Genomic DNA, 17,854 nt, shown 5'->3' with positions numbered 1-17,854 from the left:
GGGTTGATGTGGAGGATCAAAAACCCAAAACCCAATAATTAAACCACTGTGTTGCTTAGTAATAATTGTAGCTTTCATCAGGGCAGAGCCTTTCTCACTTTATCCTTTAAAATTGTTCCGATTGTTGACCGACGTAACCTACCACTTTTCCAGTGTCCGAAGGCGTTTCACCTCTTTCTGATCACTTTATTATTTCCACTTTATTTTCAATCGTGATCATGATTATTTTCGTGAACAGAAACACTGCGGATTCAGATCTCTACCACCAGGTCCTAATATCCACCAAACTGAGACAAGTTAAATAAGGTTTGGGGTTCCGCTGGGTCCTAAGATCCACTGCATTGAGTCAGGTTGAATAAGGGACTTGAGCATCCATGAATTTTGGTATCCACGAGGGGTCCCAGAACCAATCCCTCGTGGATAAGGAGGGCTGACTGTATTGCAAATGGCATTGGATTGTCACATTGACTGAGATACAGTGAAAAGCTTGTCTTGCATATTCATACAAATTACACAATACATTGAAGTAGATGAAGGTGGAAAATACAGTGCAGGTAAACTATAAACCAGTGATGGTTTCCTTTTTGATTCCATGTTGTAAAAATAAAGTTTCTTCTGATCTTGGAGACTCCAGATGCTTGGAACATATGGCAGCAATAAGCTGAAACAATGTGTGTGGTGGGAAGGCACGTTGGCTGTTATTTGTGAAGTATCTTGACTAAGAAACATGTTAAAACAAGAAGCAGCAAGAAAGGCAGGAATTTGAGAGTGGATTTATCTGTAGAATCAATTGTCAGTATGGCAAGCAGAAACTTGCCACGGGAAGGGACATGTTTTATATTTTCTCTTTCTCTCTGTGCTTTTGTGCTGTGATTTAACTAATGTACTGAACATTGGGAAACCAAACCAGTTTCTGGTATCATATTTGCTTCTTATTGATTTATTTCATTTACCAAAAGATTACAGAGTACCTTTTGAAGTTACAGATTAAATCTTGCAACAATGAGACCAGTTCATTTCTTTTGAGAGAAGTTTAACAAGGTAGGGTTCTTTCCTTGTTTTTTGGAAAACAGACTCGTGTATTTTAATGAAAGACGTGTGGTGTGGGGGGTGGTTGGAGAGGAGGAATCTAAAGCTGGAGTCCATAGATATAACCTTTGCATATATCATTTGCAAATATGAGGAACAAGGGAAACTTTAATTAATGCATAGTGACAGCAAGAATTAATTCAATTAATATTATGAACACAAGAAAGTCTGCAGATGCTGGAAATCCCTTGTGATACACACAAAATTTTGGAGGAACTCAGCAGTACAGGCAGAATCTAGGGAAATGAATAGAGTCAACGTTTCGAGCCTAGACCTTCTTTGGGACTAGAAAGGAAGAGGGAAGATGCCAAAATAAAAAGATGGTTGGAGGGGGAGGAGGCTAGCTGGAAGGTGCTAGATGAAGCCCAGTGGGTGGGAAAGGTAAAGGGCTGGAGAAGAAGGAATCTGATAGGAGAAGAGAGTGGACGGTAAGAGGAGGGGCACCAGGGAGAGATGAAAGGCAGGTGAGAAGAGTTAGGACGTCAGAGTGAGGAATAGAGGAAGAGGGAGGAAAATTTATTTTACTAGAAGGAGAAATCAATATTCATGCCATTGGGTAGGAGGCTACCCAGATGGAGTATAAGGTGTTGTTCCTCTGCCCTGAGGGTTGTTCATTGTGGCAGAAGTGGAGGCCATAAACCGACAGGTCAGAATGGAAATGGGAATTAAGGTATTTGGCCACCAGGAAGTTCCGCTTGTGGTGGATGCAGCAGAGATGCTTGATCAACCAATTTACGATACATAAATTGTTCCCCAATTTACGATACGTCTCACCAATGCAGATCAGGCCTCATCAGGAGCACTAGACGCAATAAATAACCTTAACAGATTTACAGGTGAAGTGTTACCCCACCTGGAAGGACTGTTTGGAGCCCTGAATGGAGGTGAGGGAAGAGGTGAATTGGCAGGTATAGCACTTGGGCCACTTGCAGGGGAGGCAGTTGATATGAATTGTTTATTTAGAGTCATGCGGATTATACAACAGAATGAAGCCTTTCAGCCCAAATTGGTGCCCAGTGATGAGACTTGCTTAGCTACTGGTTTATTTTCACTGAATTTTGGTACATGTAGCAATAATAAACCAATAACTGAATGAGTATCAGCCCTATATCCCTTTAAACATACCCATCAATCTGTCTGGTTGTCTTTTACATTACTTGCTGTTAAGCCATCACCCCTACTGGAGGATAGACTGCTGATAGCAATGTGCTAGAGTCCTCTGTTCTAGGCCAGTCTTTCTAGTTGTCCCCAGGTGTAGCCCATCTTGGTGTCACCTTTGAAGTTATATCACCAAGTGTTCTTTGACCAACCTTTCTGCCAAAGGTTGATTGGCCCTGTGGCGACCACAGGCTGTGGCTTTTGCTTCATGAATGCATGTCTTCTAGGCAAAGATCCTTCCTTTCTCAGGGAAGAAGTCTATGGAGCTTCTGTTTCTGTTTCTACAGCTCTGGATTTTTACAGGATGTGATTGCTAATCCCATGCTTTTGAAGCCAGGCCTGGGACCGTCTGTGGCAGAATTTAAATGTTAAATGCTCCTGCAATTTACTGTGACAGCTCTTTCCATTTACCCACCATTCCCACAGTGGGAAAATTTGCCCCTCAATTATCCTTTAAATCTGAGACCTCTCAACTTAAATCTGCACCCTCTAGTTTTTGATTCCCCTACCCTGGGAATAAGACTGTGACCATCCGTTATCTGTACTCACGATTTTTTGCTCCAGACAAAAAAAAATCAGTCGTAGTCTATCCAGTCTCTCCTCACGACTTAAGTGTCCTAGTCCTAGCAACGTACTTGTAAATCTTTTTTTTTCTGTGTAGCTTAATCCCATTCCTATCATAGGGTGACCAAAATGGCATACAGTATTCCAGGTGCAGTCTTTCCAACACGCTGTACAGTTCAAACACGTTGTCCCAACTTGTGTACTTAATGTCATGTCGATAGCATGTCATAAGCCATTCTTACGGTACAGTGCTCTTGTGCCCCTAGCTTCTACTGTTCTACAACAGAGAGTAGAAAAAACAAGCCAGGAAAATACAGACTGGTGAGTCTGACATCAATAGTAGGAAAACTGATAAAGGGAATTCCGAGGCGCAGGATCTACCAACATTTGGAGAGACTGGGTCTGAATTTGGAGAGTCAGCACAGATTTATGCATGGGAGGTTTAATCTGATAAATATCTTGGATTTCTTCAAGAAGGTAACCAAAGGATAGGTAAGAATATGGCAGTGGATGTTAGCTAATTGAACATTAATAAGGCTTTTGACAAGATCCCTCATGGCAGGGTAGTCCGGAAAATTAGATCACATAGGATTTTGGAGGAGTTGGTGGTTTATAATTGGTTCATTATTAGGATGTTTCTCAAACAGGAGCCCTATGTTTAGTGGTTGATGCTGGAACCTTTCTAATATAAATAAGTGCTTTGGTTGTGCATGTACAAAGTATAGTTAGTAACTTTTCAGATGATACTAAAATAGAGCTGTTGTAGACAGTGTAGTAAGTTATGAAAATTTACAGGAATCTTGATCAGCATGGTTTGTAGGCAAAGGACTGACAAATGGATTTTAGTCCAGATGAGTATGATGTATTACATGTTGGGTGATCAAACCTGGGCTAGATTCCTACAGCAAGCCCAGGGGGAAAGTTATAGAACAGATGGATCTGGGCATGAAAGTGCGTAGTTCGCTGAAAACAGCATCACAGGTTGGGTGGTGAAAAAGGTGTTTAATGTGCTGACCTTTATCAGTCAGGGCACTGAATATAGGAGCTGGGAAGTCATGCAGTTTATATAAGAAATTGGTGAGGCCACACTTAGTAATGTGTACAGTTTTGGTTAACCTGTTGTAGGAAATATGCTCTTAAACCAGAAAGAGTGCAGAAAACATTTTTCAGAATGATGCCTGGACTTGGGGGGGGTCTCAATTGCAAGGAGACATTACATAAACTAGGACTTTATTCCCTGAAATGTAGGAGATTGAGAGGTGACCTGATAGAGTAGTGGTCACCAACCTTTTCAAGCCCAAGATCCCCTACCTCAGCCTTAGTGAAAGGCGAGATCAACCACAAATCGATTAGTTACATGCATGCGCACTTGGGCAGAAAAGACCAGAGGTAAAACCCCGCAACCCGGAAGTAGAAATAATGTATAAACACCAGGGGTACCTGCCATTTTTTTGCACCGTGGACCGGCTTAGTATTGACGATATTCTTGAGGACCAGCTGACCAAGGGGGGGTGGGGGGTGGGGAGGGTGATAAACACGACGGGAATACAGCGATACTCGAAGCAGGTTCCTTATGTCCGGTCTATTCCGCAATTTAGTTTTCGCGGCTCTCGGCACTTAGCTGCTGTCCTGCGCTGCTCATGATTTTTCCGCTGAAAAATCTCAGTAGGTTTGGCTTTAAGTGCAGGATACTTGGACTCAAGGTATCGAAGCAGTTTTGAGGGCTTCATTGCCTCATTATACAGCCTCCCGCCCGCCCACCACCAGATGCCTTGGCCAGGTGTGGCTGGTCATGGGTGGGGTGAGAGAACAAGGTCAGGGCCGGAGGTCCTCATGCCGGGGCCGTGGCGGTTACAGTCCAGAGAGAACGACCAAGCGAGGAGAGCAACAGGCCCGTGTCTGTCCCTGCCCCCCTTGTAGAATCTATCAGCCGACAAATGTTTGTTTCAGTAGATCGCAGCATGGTAGCTGCTCTGATACTCACGAAATGCTGAGCCCGAATTAGGTTGTCTGCGAATATTTTAGCACCAGGTTCCCCATGAACATTCGGAGTGCTAAACAGGTTTAGAGGCGGTGCCCATCTGTCTATGCTCCAGGCCAGTACCAACAGCACTTCCCGCCGGCTGCGCGAGGGTGTCACTGCGGTTAGGCAACTGATGACCTCGTGTGAGTTCAAGTTCAACAATGGGCTGACAGGGATTGAGGAAAGGTGCGGCCCACTGAAGTTGGGGACCACTGAAGTACACTGTGTAGTGCGGGGAAGCTACATGCATGTGCACTGGGTGGAAAGAACAGAACTAAAACCCTGCAACCCGGAACAATCTCTCAACAGTATTTGTGTATTTCTTTTTCTTTTTTTTTTGGAATCTACTGAGAAAGTCTCAAAGATCAACTAGTTGATCGCAATCGACGGGTTGGCGATCACTATGATAGAGGAATGTAAGATCATGAAGTGCATAGACAAGGTGAAGCACGTTGCTTTAAGACTAGAAAACAGGTTTATGATCAGAGGGGATAGATTTGAAATGGACATCAGAAATTTATGGTGAAACACAAGCAGATGGAACTCACATGCTGGTCAGCAGAGTCAGCATGGATGAGTTGTGCCGAAGGGCCTGTTTCTGTACTGTATAATTCTGACTCTTAACAGGGCCCTGCATGTACTGTGCAACGCCTGTCCTGATTTAACTTCCCAAAACTTGTCTGAGTTAAAGTCCATCTGACGTTGCTCTTTGTGTTTCCTGATCTGGTTTCATTTGTAACTTTAGGCAACCTTCTTCAGTGACCATTACACCACACATTTCAGTGTTATTGGAAACTTACTAATTATGCCATCTGCATTCTCATCATAACCTTAATGCACACCACTGATGTTGGGTTCGCTGGCCTGTAGTTCCCCGGCTTGCCTTTACAGCCCAAATTAAATAAAGGCAGAGCATTAGCCACCTCCTGGTCTACCAGTTCCTCACCCAGAGCTAAGGAAGGTACAAAAATCTCTGCCTGAGCTCCAGCACTTTCTTCCCTTGCTTCCCACAACTAGGGTACTTTACATAACTTGGTCACTTTATGTACCTTAAGACATCAATGTTATCTCTTTTTTGTAATATTGATGTTTCAGGACATCACTGTTCTCTGTCCCTGATTCTTGAGTCCCCACAAGATTCTTCATGGTAAATTGAGACCTCATCCACACATTGATGATCACGCTGATCCTTAATGGAACCTATACTTACCCTAGTTACCCTTTTGCCCTTAAATATTTATAGAATCACTCTAAATTCTTTGATACTGTGTCTGTCAAGTTTTTACTGTGCTGATTTTCTTCTGAAGTGTTCTCCTATGTCCCTTTGTACTCTAAAAGGAACTCGGTTGATCTCACACACCTATACCTGACATGTGCTTTTTCCTGAGCATAACCTCAGTATCCCTTATCTGCCAGGGCTACCTAACCTTGCCAGCCTTGCCCTTCATTCTAATAGGAACATGTTGAACCTGAATGCTCCCTATCTGACTTTTACAAAGCCTTCTGCTTGCTAGGCATCTCTGTATCTGTAAACAGCCACTCCCAATCATTCTTTGCAGTTTCCTGTCTAAACGGATGAAAATTGGCCTTGCCCCAATGTAGGACTTTAACTAAGGGAAAATAAAGTATAATTATCTGACAGAAGAATGGTTAGTAGGAAATTCGAAGAGGCTTGAGTCAGGGAGATGGGGAGGAGACACAATTGGCACATGGGCTAAGCAGACCTTTCGGCTCTCAGCATTCGATGTGATGATTTAGATTGTTGTTTATCTCAGTCCTGTGAGCTGCTCTTGGCTGTTTGATAGGCCAAAGGGTCCGTTTCTGTGCTGTACTTTTCTATGACTATGTTGTTTATCCCAGCCTTGTGAGCTACTCTTGGCTGTTCATGTTTTTTTTTACCAATGTCAGATTTTTACCAAACTTGAACCTATGCCTGCACAAGCTAACGGTGTATGTGAGGCTCAGAGCAGTTTGTCCTCAGCTTCAAATAAAGCATTTTATTTGTTTTTCACATTATGGAGCAGGTTGGAATTTTGGCAGTGTGTCAGGCAGCTGTGTTGTGTAACCTCAGATGTCAGCTGGTATTTATCACTAATTTCAACTGTGCAGAATACAGACTCCTGAATTGGTACTTGCTGTGCCCTGCATTATATTGATGACGACAGTAGTGTCATTAATATAATGCTTTTAGTGACTGTATGATCATGTTAATGCCAGAATAGGAAGAATTTCTTGAGGCTGATGTGTAGGTGATGGTGTCGGTGATAACAATAGCATAGATCTTTGACTGGTTTGACATCTCTAACAAGGCATGTTTCGGTGCTGCTACATCACTAAGCTCTACGACTATCCATCACTAATCTCTGGGACTGTGCAGCTAACATTTAGAGCAAACTACATAAAGCTGTAAATTGCATGCAATTGACTTTTGAAGTGGGAAGAAAACTAAACCTCAAACAACAACTAGTGTGGATGTAAATGATCCAGTCATGCTTTTCCTCTTTCAATTACAAACATAGATCAAAAACTGAGTTGTCTCATTTGCTGAGAAGGATGTTGTTTGAAGATCACTGAAGATAAGTGTTTGTATTTGATGTATGTATTTTGCTCAGGGTATATGGGGTGCTGTGTAAATGTAGCACTGTTTTTCTTTCATCTTTCAGGTTTGGCATTTAACATTGGTCCTCTCTGCCTTCCTCAAGCCAATGCAAACCGTACGACAGCTTTAGTATGAACAATGAAAACAGGTTAACTGATCACATTACTGTTTCTGGAACCTTGAAGAGTACAAATTGCATGCCGTATTTCCTTTTTACAGCAGTGACTAGATATAATTTTTATTTGTTAAGTGATACTGCTGTGTGAATATGCTGATAGCTGCTGTACAAATGCAAGTACTTTTCGTTCCTGTTTCATGAAGAGACCATGTGCTTTGACTACCCAGCCTAATCACGTAGGTTTGCTTGTTTGGGCTCGGGGAATTAGCATCCTTCCAGAAATGGCGATGGTGGTGGAGGTGGATACAATAGGATCTTTTAAGAGACTCCTGGACAGGTATATGGAGCTCAGAAAAATAGAGGGCTATGGGTAACCCTAGGTAATTTCTCAGGTAAGGACATGTTCGGCACAGCTTTGTGGGCCGAAGGGCACTATAGGTTTTCTATTTTTCTAGAAATCTTAATGCTATCTATATTTGGAAATGTAAAATAATCGGGGAAGATTCTTGTTTACTCCTTTACAATGTGACCATGCTTGTTCCTCCATTGCCATTGTTCCTTGCTTTCTGGTCTCCTCTTGTAAGGGGACAATATTCTATGAAAATGTATTGTAGAATTGATTGAATAACCTAACTCTCTTAGTTTCTATGTCAAAGACTTCTTCATCTAACATGGTGTTTTTGTCATTGCCTTTAACTCTTGTTGGCTGTCAAGTAGCTCAAAATGTTACAATAACCTGTCGACTCCTGAAATATCTTCCTGCCCCGATACTGAAGTCATCAACTCACCTATCTCGGTGTCAGCAGTAAATGGTGAGGCTCGGCAGACAGCTGGTTTCTACCCATTTGATGAAAATCCCAGCTTTTCACAGTTGGGAACGCAGTTACCCCATAACTTCAAAAAATAACAAATGGTGATATATTGTGGCTAACTTTTGTGTTGTATGGAGCTACAAAGACTAGTAAGATCCCAGGTGTTGATTCTGCCCAGTTAATTGTGACTGGGATGGCAACTGAGGTGATATCTTGATTCCTTGATCTTGGGTGTTGGTGCAGAGTAATTTAGGGTCTGCTGTGATATTGCCCCATGGTAGAGAATTAGAAATGGATTTAATATCACCAGCATGTATCATGAAATTTGTTGTCTTTGGTACAGCAGTACAATGCAGTACATAATAGAAAAACATGAATTACTGTAAATATGTTATAGTTAAATTAAGTAGTGCAAAAATAGAAAAAAAGTAGTGAGGTAGTGTTCATGGGTTCAATGTTCATTCAGATGGCAGAGGGGAAAAGACTGCCTGAATCATTCAAGTTTTCAACAGTGCTGCTTATTTCAATTCTGTGCAGTAGCCCCCCTCTACTCCTCCCCCCCCCCCCCCCCATACCAGATGGTGATGTAGCCAGTTTTATTGAAGCTTGCTGACAGTTACGTTGAACTTTTTGACGGGCCTGGATATGGTATCTACTCTCATCATTGCTCCCCAGTACAAGGGCCTTTAGAATCATGAGGGTTTTGGACAGACCATCCCCTTGAACATGAAGAACAGAAAAGAAACAAAGGACAAATCAAAATTGCATTGATGTGGCACCTTTCATATTCTATAGCACTTTGCAGCCAACAAGTTATTTTAACTGTAGACTTTTTGTAGGGGAAGCATCCTAAAGTGGCTATGCGATGCTCAGGTAATTTGTTTGATGATATTAGCTGAGGCAAAAATAGAGCCTGGAAAACTGGTGTACAATGTCCTGGGTATGTTACTCAAAATGGCCTCTTTGGTTTGTTACAAGTAGGAATGTTTCTTTGTCGGATAAGTGTTTCTCTAGCCGTTGTTTCACTTTAGAATGGCTGATATGGTAATTGTATTCATTTGTTAATCAATGGGGAATGTCATTGTGTCTTGTGATGCTGGGAACTTCGGGGAGGGGTTTTCGCGGGTTTTTGGGGGGGAGAGGCCGAAGAAGAGACTGAAGAAGGTATATATGAAAATCAATAAAAAGATTGAAAAAGAAAGAAGAAGGTGGACGTGTGCTGGACTGCTCGTAAGACCACCGGGGTGGTCCCAGGTGCGACGGCCGGATGGGTCGATTGGTTCGTTGATTGAGCTCCAACGAGTGCACTAAACAGACTGAACTTTGATAAGTGGCGCCTTTTGTTTTTTTCCTTGTGTATATATATTGTATTGCTTACTACTCTTTTTAATTTTAGTAAACTCTTTAAAGTGTATTTCATAACGGTATTTGTTGTGGATTTGATACTGTTGGCGGGCTCGAGGCGTAAACTCGATTCTCACAGCACCTGCGCGTACGGGAGGTGGGTTGGAGAGTGGCTGGATCCCTTTTTCCCCTAGACATATACCAGCCTGTTGGGTAAGGGTTACACTGGCAATACTAAATTGCATTTGCTAAAATAGTAACGTTGAAAAGTGGACATGTCTTGACTTAATAATTTCTACAAATGATAGTATCTGACATCATGCAAGGCATTGAAATTTTGTGTGTGAGATGAAACTTTCGAACTTTTCAGACTTTTGATTTGGGATGTGGAGCAAGTCTCAACTGGCAGAGATCAGAGTTGAATCCAGAAGGTGAATAATTCAGAAGCTGAAATTTTGTTCCTTTGGTGAAAACTGAGGGTGGAGTTGACCAGCGTTCAAAGAAATGTGTCAAATTGCAGAGAAGCCACAGATCAAAATACCAAAGTTTGCTGATTGATTGTCATCAAACCACAAACAGCAAAAGTAGAAAATTCTGGAAGCATTTAGCAGGTTAGGCAGTAACTTTGGAACAGAAAACAGTTCGCATGGTCCAATTATATAGGCTGACTTGAATGTTTTGAGCATTTTCTGCTTTTGTTTCACATTTGCTGCTTATTTAGGTCATTTCAATTTTAAAATCAACAGAAGTGTCTACTTGATTCTCTGGTACTACTTAGATTGCTGAAATGCAGCACAAGCTGGGAAAACAGCAAAGGTGTGGCCAATGTTTTAGATGATCCACTTGGATTCCAGACTCGGCTGATGATTCCATTGGGGGTATGGAGTTATAGCCGTTTTATTAAAGATTAGATTGATTTCATAATAGTGTGAGGAAATTGTTAAAGGTTGAATGAGCAGATCAGAATCAGAATCCAGTTTAATATCACTGGCATGTGTTAGGAAATTTGTTAACTTTGTGGCGGCAGTACAATACAATACGTGATAATAGAAAATGAAAACTGTGAATTACAGTATGTGTCTGTTGTAGAGGTGCTCTGCCCTATAAAAAAGTTATACAAAATCAGGTTACCTACTCTTCTCAAGAAAGATCTGTTTATGTGCACCATGCCTGAATCAAAACAACTTTCAGAGGACTGTAGAAGAATTGTAGAGATGCATGAAGCTGGAAAAGGCTACAAAAACATTTCTAAAGACCTGAGTGTTCATCAGTGTACAGTAAGAGAAATTGCCTATAAATGGATGGTATAGAGTACTGTTGCTACTCTCCCTAGGAGTGGGCATCCTGCAAAGATCACACCAAGAGCGCAAGGTGTAATGCTGAGGAAGGTGAAAAAGAACTGAAGGGTAACAGCAAAAGACCTGCAGAAATTTCTAGAACTTGCTAAAGTCTGTTCATGTGTCCACAATAAGAAAAACATTGAACAAGAATGGTATTCACAGAAGAACAAGCCAGAAGAAACCATTGCTCTCCAAAAAAAAATGTTGTGGCATGCCTCAAGTTTGCAAAGGACTCCCTGGGTGTTCCACAACGCTTCCGGGACAATGTTCCGAAGACAGATGAGACAAAAGTTGAACTTTTTGACAGAAATGCACACGTCTATGTTTGGAGGAAAAAGGGCACTGCACACCAACACCAAAACCTCATCCCACTGTGAAGCATGATGGAAGGAGCATCATAGTTTGGGGTTGTTTTGCTCCCTCAGGACCTGGATAACTTGTAATCATTAAGGAAGCAATGATTTCAAAATTGTGTCAAGATATTTTACAGGAGGATATCAGAGTAGCGGTCTGTCACTTGAAGTTCAATAGAAGTTAGGTGATGCAAGAAGACAATGATCTGAAACACAGGAGAAAATCAACAGAATGGTTTAAAAAGAAGATTCATATTTTGAAATGGCCAAGTCAGTGTACAGATCTTAATCCAATCAAGATGTTGTGCCATGACCTGAAGAGGGCTGTTCATGCAAGATATTCCAGAAATATGAATGATCTGAAACAGTTTTGTATGGAGGAATGGTCTAAAATTCCTCCTTGTCATTGTGCAAGTCTGATCAGCAATTACAAGAAACTTTTGGTGGAGGTTATTGCTGCTTAAGGAGCTTCTACCAGTTATTAAATACAAGGGTGTACATATGTTTTCCAGCTTGGACTGTGAATCATTAAAGTATTCAATAAAGACATGAAAAGTATAATTGTTTAGTTTATGTAGGTTCTGTTTGTCTATTATTGTGACTTCGATGAAGATCAGACTACATTTTATGAGTAATTAATGCAGAAAACCAGGTAATTACAAAGAGTTAAAACTTTTCCTTGCACTATATATTAAAATAGTTAAATAAGTAGTACAAAAAAAAGAAATAAAAATATAGGGTAGTGAGGTAGTGTCCATGGGTTCAATGTTCATTCAGAAATCATACGGCAGAAAGAAAGAAGCTGTTTCTGAATTGTTGAGTGTGTGTCTTCAGGTTCCTGTATCTCCTTCCTGATAGTATCAATGAGAAAAAGGCATGTTCTTGGTGATGGGGGTCCTTAATGATGGACACCTCTTTATTTGAGGCACCACTCCTTGAAGTTGTCTTGGATACTATGGAAGTGAGTGCCCATGATGCCATGATGGAACTGGTTAATTTTACAACTTTCTGTAGCTGACTTTGATACTGTGCAGTAACCCACTCCCCCCCCCCCCCCATACCAGACAGTGATACAGCCAGTTAGAATGCTGTCCCTAGTACATCTGTAGAAATTTGCAAGTGCTTTTGGTGACATACCAAATCTCCTCAGGCTCCTAGTGAAACATAGTTTTGCTGCCTTGCCTTCTTTATAGCTGCATCGATGTGTTATGTCCAGGTAGGTCCACAGAGATATTAACATCCAAGAACTTGAAATTGCTCATTCTCGCCGCTTCTGATCCCTCTGAGGACTGATGCATATTCCCTCATCTTTCTCTTTTTGAAGTCCACAATCATTTCTTGGGTCTTACTAATGTTGAGTGCCAGATTGTTACTGCAACACCTTTCGACTAGCTGGTATATCTTGCTCCATTACGCTCTCTCGTCACCATCTGAGATTCTGCCAACAATGGTTGTAGCTTCAGCAGATTTATAGATGACGTCTGAGCCATCTTCCTTCACAATGTCTGTTGTGGTTTGAATCCTACAAAAAGCATGGCAAAGAAATAGACAGGAAAGGATTATTCTTTTTGGAAATGGAACTTTCAAAATCAGTGGCAGAAATTCTGAAGAGGAGATTATTTTTCCAACCATTTATCTCTACATTGTTCGATCTCAGTGGCCTGCGTAATCAATTGATCTATATGAACAGTATGCAAAACCAGTTGTTCATTGTACAATTGACAATAAACCAATTCCAATTCCTTTCAACTAATTGTAAAATCAACTCAGACAAGCATTTAGTGATGGGCGATTTGCAGCAAAAGCCTCTGCTCTGGGGAAGTTAAACCCCTGTCTGTTTTTTTAACTAACCGGAACGTCCAGTTTCAATGTGTCCCACATACAAATAAACCTGAGTTACCTTAAAATGCCAAGCAAAGGGATCAAGTATTTGACTGAAAGAAAAACAGCATGTTGGAAATACTTGGGTTAGACAACACCTATGGAGTGAGGAGCAGGGTTAACATCTCAGTTTTGTGATCTTTCATCAGAAATCTTTGGTTTAGTACAGTTTGTTGCGGATTTGTATCAATCTCGCAAGTGCGTGACTGTTTAGACTAGATGGGTATAAATGGTGAGTTGGCTCCCCTAGTGGTGTACTATCACAGGTTGCAGTGGTTTCATGCTTGAACTCCAGCATAATTGTCAGCTTTGTTTACTTTCCATAACCAGTCAGGATATGGACCAATTTGAATCACTATCAGTAATTTGAAAATATGTAGTAAATAGGTTTTATAATCACTTGACATCAGTTGAGACTGTTTGCTGAAACTACTTTAGTAATATGCTGCTGAAAATCATTATTGGACTTTTAGAGCATAGAAACATAGAAAATCTACAGCGCCATACAGGCCCTTCGGCCCACAATGCTATGCCGAACATGTCCCCTTACCTTAGAAATTACCTAGGGTTACCCATAGCCCTCTTTTTTTTCTGAGCTCCATGTAACTTTCCAGGAGTCTCTTAAAAGACCCTGTCATATCCGCCTCCACCATCATCGCCGACAGCTCATTCCACACACTCACCACTCTCTGCGTTTAAAAAAAAACTTACCCTGACGTCTCCTCTGTAACTATTTCAAAGTACCTTAAAACTGTGCCCTCTTGTGCTAGCCATTTTAGCCCTGAGAAAAAGCCTCTGACTATCCACGCGATGAATGCCTCTCATCATCTTATACATCTCTATCAGGTCACCTCTCATCCTTCATCACTCCAAGGAGAAAAGGCCGAGTTCACTCAACCTATTCTCATAAGGCATGCGCCCCAATCCAGGCAAAGTCCTTGTAAATCTCCTCTGCACCCTTTTTATGGCTTCCATATCCTTCCTGTAGTGAGGCGACCAGAACTGAGCACAGTACTCCAAGTGGGGTCTGACCAGGGTCCTATATAGCTGCAACATCACCTCTCGGCTCCTAGATTCAATCCCACAATTGATAAAGGCCAATACACTTTTACTTTACTTTTATTGTCATCAAACAATTGATACTAGAGCGTACAATCATCACAGCGATATTTTATTCTGCACTTCGCGCTCCCTGAAGTACAAATCAAAGTAAATATAATAAAAATTTAAATTATAAATCATAATTAGAAAATAGAAAAGGGAAAGTAAGGTAGTGCAAGTCAGGTCTGGATATTTGGAAGGTATGGCCCAGATCTGGGTCAGGATCCATTCAGCAGTCTTATCACAGTTGGAAAGAAGCTGTTCCCAAATCTGGCCGAACAAATCTTCAAGCTCCTGAACCTTCTCCCGGAGGGAAGAGGGACAAAAAGTGTGTTGGCTGGGTGGGTCGTGTCCTTGATTATCCTGGCAGCTCTGCTCCGACAGCATGCGGTGTAAAGTGAGTCTAAGGATGGAAGATTGGTTTGTGTGATGTGCTGGGCTATGTTCACGATCTTCTGCAGCTTCTTCCAGTCTTGGACAGGACAACTTCCATACCAGGTTGTGATGCACCCTAGAAGAATGCTTTCTATGGTGCACCTGTAAAAATTAGTGAGGGTTTTATGGGACAGGCCAAATTTCTTCAGCTTTCTCAGGAAGTAAAGGCACTGGTGGACCTTCTTGGCAGTGGACTCTGCTGGGTTAGACCAAGTCAGGTCATTTGTGATATTCACCCCAAGGAACTTAAAGCTTTTGACTTGTTCCACCGGCGCACTACCGATGTAGATGGGGTCGTGCGGTCCGCTACCTCTTCCGAAGTCAACAACCAATTCCTTCATCTTGCTGACATTGAGGGATAGGTTATTGTCTTCGCACCATGCCACCAGGTTCTTAATTTCCTCTCTGTACTCAGACTCATCATTACCCAAGATACGGCCTACAATTGTGGTGTCATCAACAAACTAATATATTGAGTTCGTTGGAAACTTGGCTACACAATCATGGGTGTACAGTGAGTACAGTAGGAGGCTGAGTACACAGCCTTGTGGGGCACTGGTGCTCAGCGTGATTGTAGAGGAGAGCTTGTCCCCTATTTTTACAGCCTGGGTCCTGTCTGTGAGAAGGTTGAAGATCCAGCTGCAGATCTTAGTGCTAAGACCCAGGTTCCAGAGCTTAGGAATCAGTTTATTTGGAAAGATGGTATTAAAGGCAGAGCTGTAGTCAATGAAAAGGAGCCTTACATATGCGTCTTAATTCTCCAGGTGTTCTAAGGAGGAATGTAGTGCCAGAGAGATGGCATCTGCCGTTGACCTGTTGCTCCGGTAGGCGAATTGCGAAGTTCGAGGTTGACCGGTATGTTATGGTTGATGTGTGCCATAACCAGTCGCTCAAAGCACTTCATAGCAATTGATGTCAGAGCCGTAGGTCAATAGTCATTCAGGTATGCCACCTTGCTTTTCTTCGGCACCGGGATTATCGTTGCCTTCTTAAAACACGAGGGGATCTTAGACTGAAGCAGGAGCAGTTAAAGATGTCAGCAAACACTCCAGCTGGCTCGCTTGCACAGACCCGGAGAACCCATCCCGGGACGCCATCAGGGCCTGTCACCTTCCTTAGATTTATCTTCAGGAAGGCTCTTCTAATGTCTTCCTTGGTGACAATGAATCTTGATGCCACCAGGTCTGGTTCATCCGGAGTGGGCGGGATGCTCCTCTTCTGTTCGAGTCTTGCATAGAATACATTAAGTTTGTCAGGAAGAGAAGTGCTACGGTTATTGATATTCCCAGCCTTTTCTTTGTGCCCAGTGACCTCATTTAGATCCTGCCACAGTCTACTGGCATCCCTCTGGTTAGCCTGGACTTCCAACTTGGCTCGATATTGCCTCTTGGTGCCCATAATGGCTTTCTGGAGTTCATGTCTAGATTCCATGTAGTGACTGGTATCCCCAGACCGAAAAGCCGCAGCTCTAGCCTTCAAAAGGGACTGGACCTTATAATTCATCCAAGGTTTCTGGTTAGGGAATACCCGGATCATCTTGCGAGACACACAGTCCTCTGTGCATTTCACCATACATCTTCTTAACCACAGAGTCATCCTGCACAGCAGCTTTGAGTGTCCTATGGACTCGGACCCCAAGATCCCTCTGATCCTCCACACTGCCAAGAGTCTTACCATTAATACTATATTCTGCCATCATATTTGACCTACCAAAATGAACCACCTCACACTTATCTGGGTTGAACTCCGTTTACCATTTCTCAGCCCAGTTTTGCATCCTGTTGTTGTCCCGCTATAACCTCTGACAGCCCTCCACAATATCCACAACACTTACCACCTTTGTGTCATCAGCAAATTTACTAACCCATCCCTACACTTCTTCATCCAGGTCACTTACAAAAATCATGAAGAGCAGGGGGTCCCAGAACAGATCCCTGTGGAGCTCCACTGGTGACCATCCTTCATGCAGAATATGACCCATCTACAAACACTCTTTACCTTCTGTGAACAAGCCCTGTTTTACTTCCCTGTTTCTCTATAAGAAGTTAGCACTTGTCAACTAAATATTCAAACTACAGTAGTCAAACAGAGTACAGGAGTAAGACTGAGTGATACTAAAAGTCAAAGCAGCCCATCATTTTGTTCGGCAATTATAACCTTTTCATCTTTGTAACTGCTTTAGGCAGTTCCACCTTTAGCTTTGTACATGCTGCACTTCACTCATAGCTTTATCTTTTTTTTTAAATTTTATCAGATTTAAGAACATAAGGACATGAGAATTAGGAGCAGGAGTTGGTCATCTCATCTATTGAGCCTGCTTCGCCATTCAATAAGATCATGGCTGATCTGGCCATGGACTCATCTCCACCTACCTGCCTTTTCCCTATAACTAAATTCCCCTACTATGCAAAAATCTATCCAACATTGTCTTAAGTATATTTACTGAAGTAGCCTCCACTGTTTCATTGGACAGAGAATTCCACAGATTCACATCTCTGGGAAAAACAGTTCCTCCTCATCTCCATCCTCAATCTACTCCCCTGAACTTTGAGGTTATGTTCTCTGGTTTTAGTCTCACCTACCGATGGAAGCAACTTTCCTGCGTCTATCTTATCTATCCCTTTCATAATTTTATATGTTTCAATGAGCTCTCCTCTCATTCTTCTGAATTCCAGCGAGTACAGGCCCAGGTGACTCGATCTCTCCTAATAGCCTAACCCTCTCATCTCTGGAATCAACCTGGTAAACCACCTCTGCACCGACTCCAAAGCCAGTATATCCTTCCTCAAGTAAGGAGACCAGAACTGCATGCAGTACTCCAGGTGCTGCCTCGTCAGTACCCTGTACAGATGCAGCATGACCTCCCTACTCGAATTCAGTCCTTCTAGCAATGAAGGCCAACATCCCATTTGTTTTCTTGATTGCCTGCTGCACCTGCAAACCAACATTTTGTGATGCACAATCACTCCCAGGTTCCTGTGCACAGCAGCATGCTGCAATTTTTTTACCATTTAAATAATAATCTGTTCTTCAATTT

General features: G+C 42.2%; 1 protein-coding gene and 1 long non-coding RNA gene across 7 annotated transcripts in view; both read left to right on the top strand.

The window, feature by feature from the left end:
• Window positions 1–17,854, top strand: part of LOC132383599 (phosphatase and actin regulator 4-like) — a 300,611-nt gene that overhangs the window by 155,446 nt on the left and 127,311 nt on the right. The window contains exon 4 of one of the 6 annotated variants that reach the window (XM_059954784.1): window positions 7,498–7,581. The exons of the other annotated variants lie outside the window; for them this stretch is intronic. The gene's annotated coding sequence lies outside the window, so the exon portion shown is untranslated. The remainder of the gene's footprint in view (window positions 1–7,497; window positions 7,582–17,854) is intronic. 6 annotated transcript variants of the gene reach the window in all.
• On the top strand, window positions 9,498–9,777 carry LOC132383605 (uncharacterized). Its single transcript, XR_009508741.1, has 2 exons — window positions 9,498–9,527; window positions 9,572–9,777. It is a non-coding gene; the product is annotated as an uncharacterized LOC132383605 (long non-coding RNA).

Source organism: Hypanus sabinus, chromosome 30 (genome assembly GCF_030144855.1).
Source record: "Hypanus sabinus isolate sHypSab1 chromosome 30, sHypSab1.hap1, whole genome shotgun sequence".
NCBI classification, from domain to species: Eukaryota; Metazoa; Chordata; class Chondrichthyes; order Myliobatiformes; family Dasyatidae; genus Hypanus; species Hypanus sabinus.
Note: the sequence above shows the minus strand (reverse complement) of the source record. Positions and strands in the feature narration are given on the sequence as shown.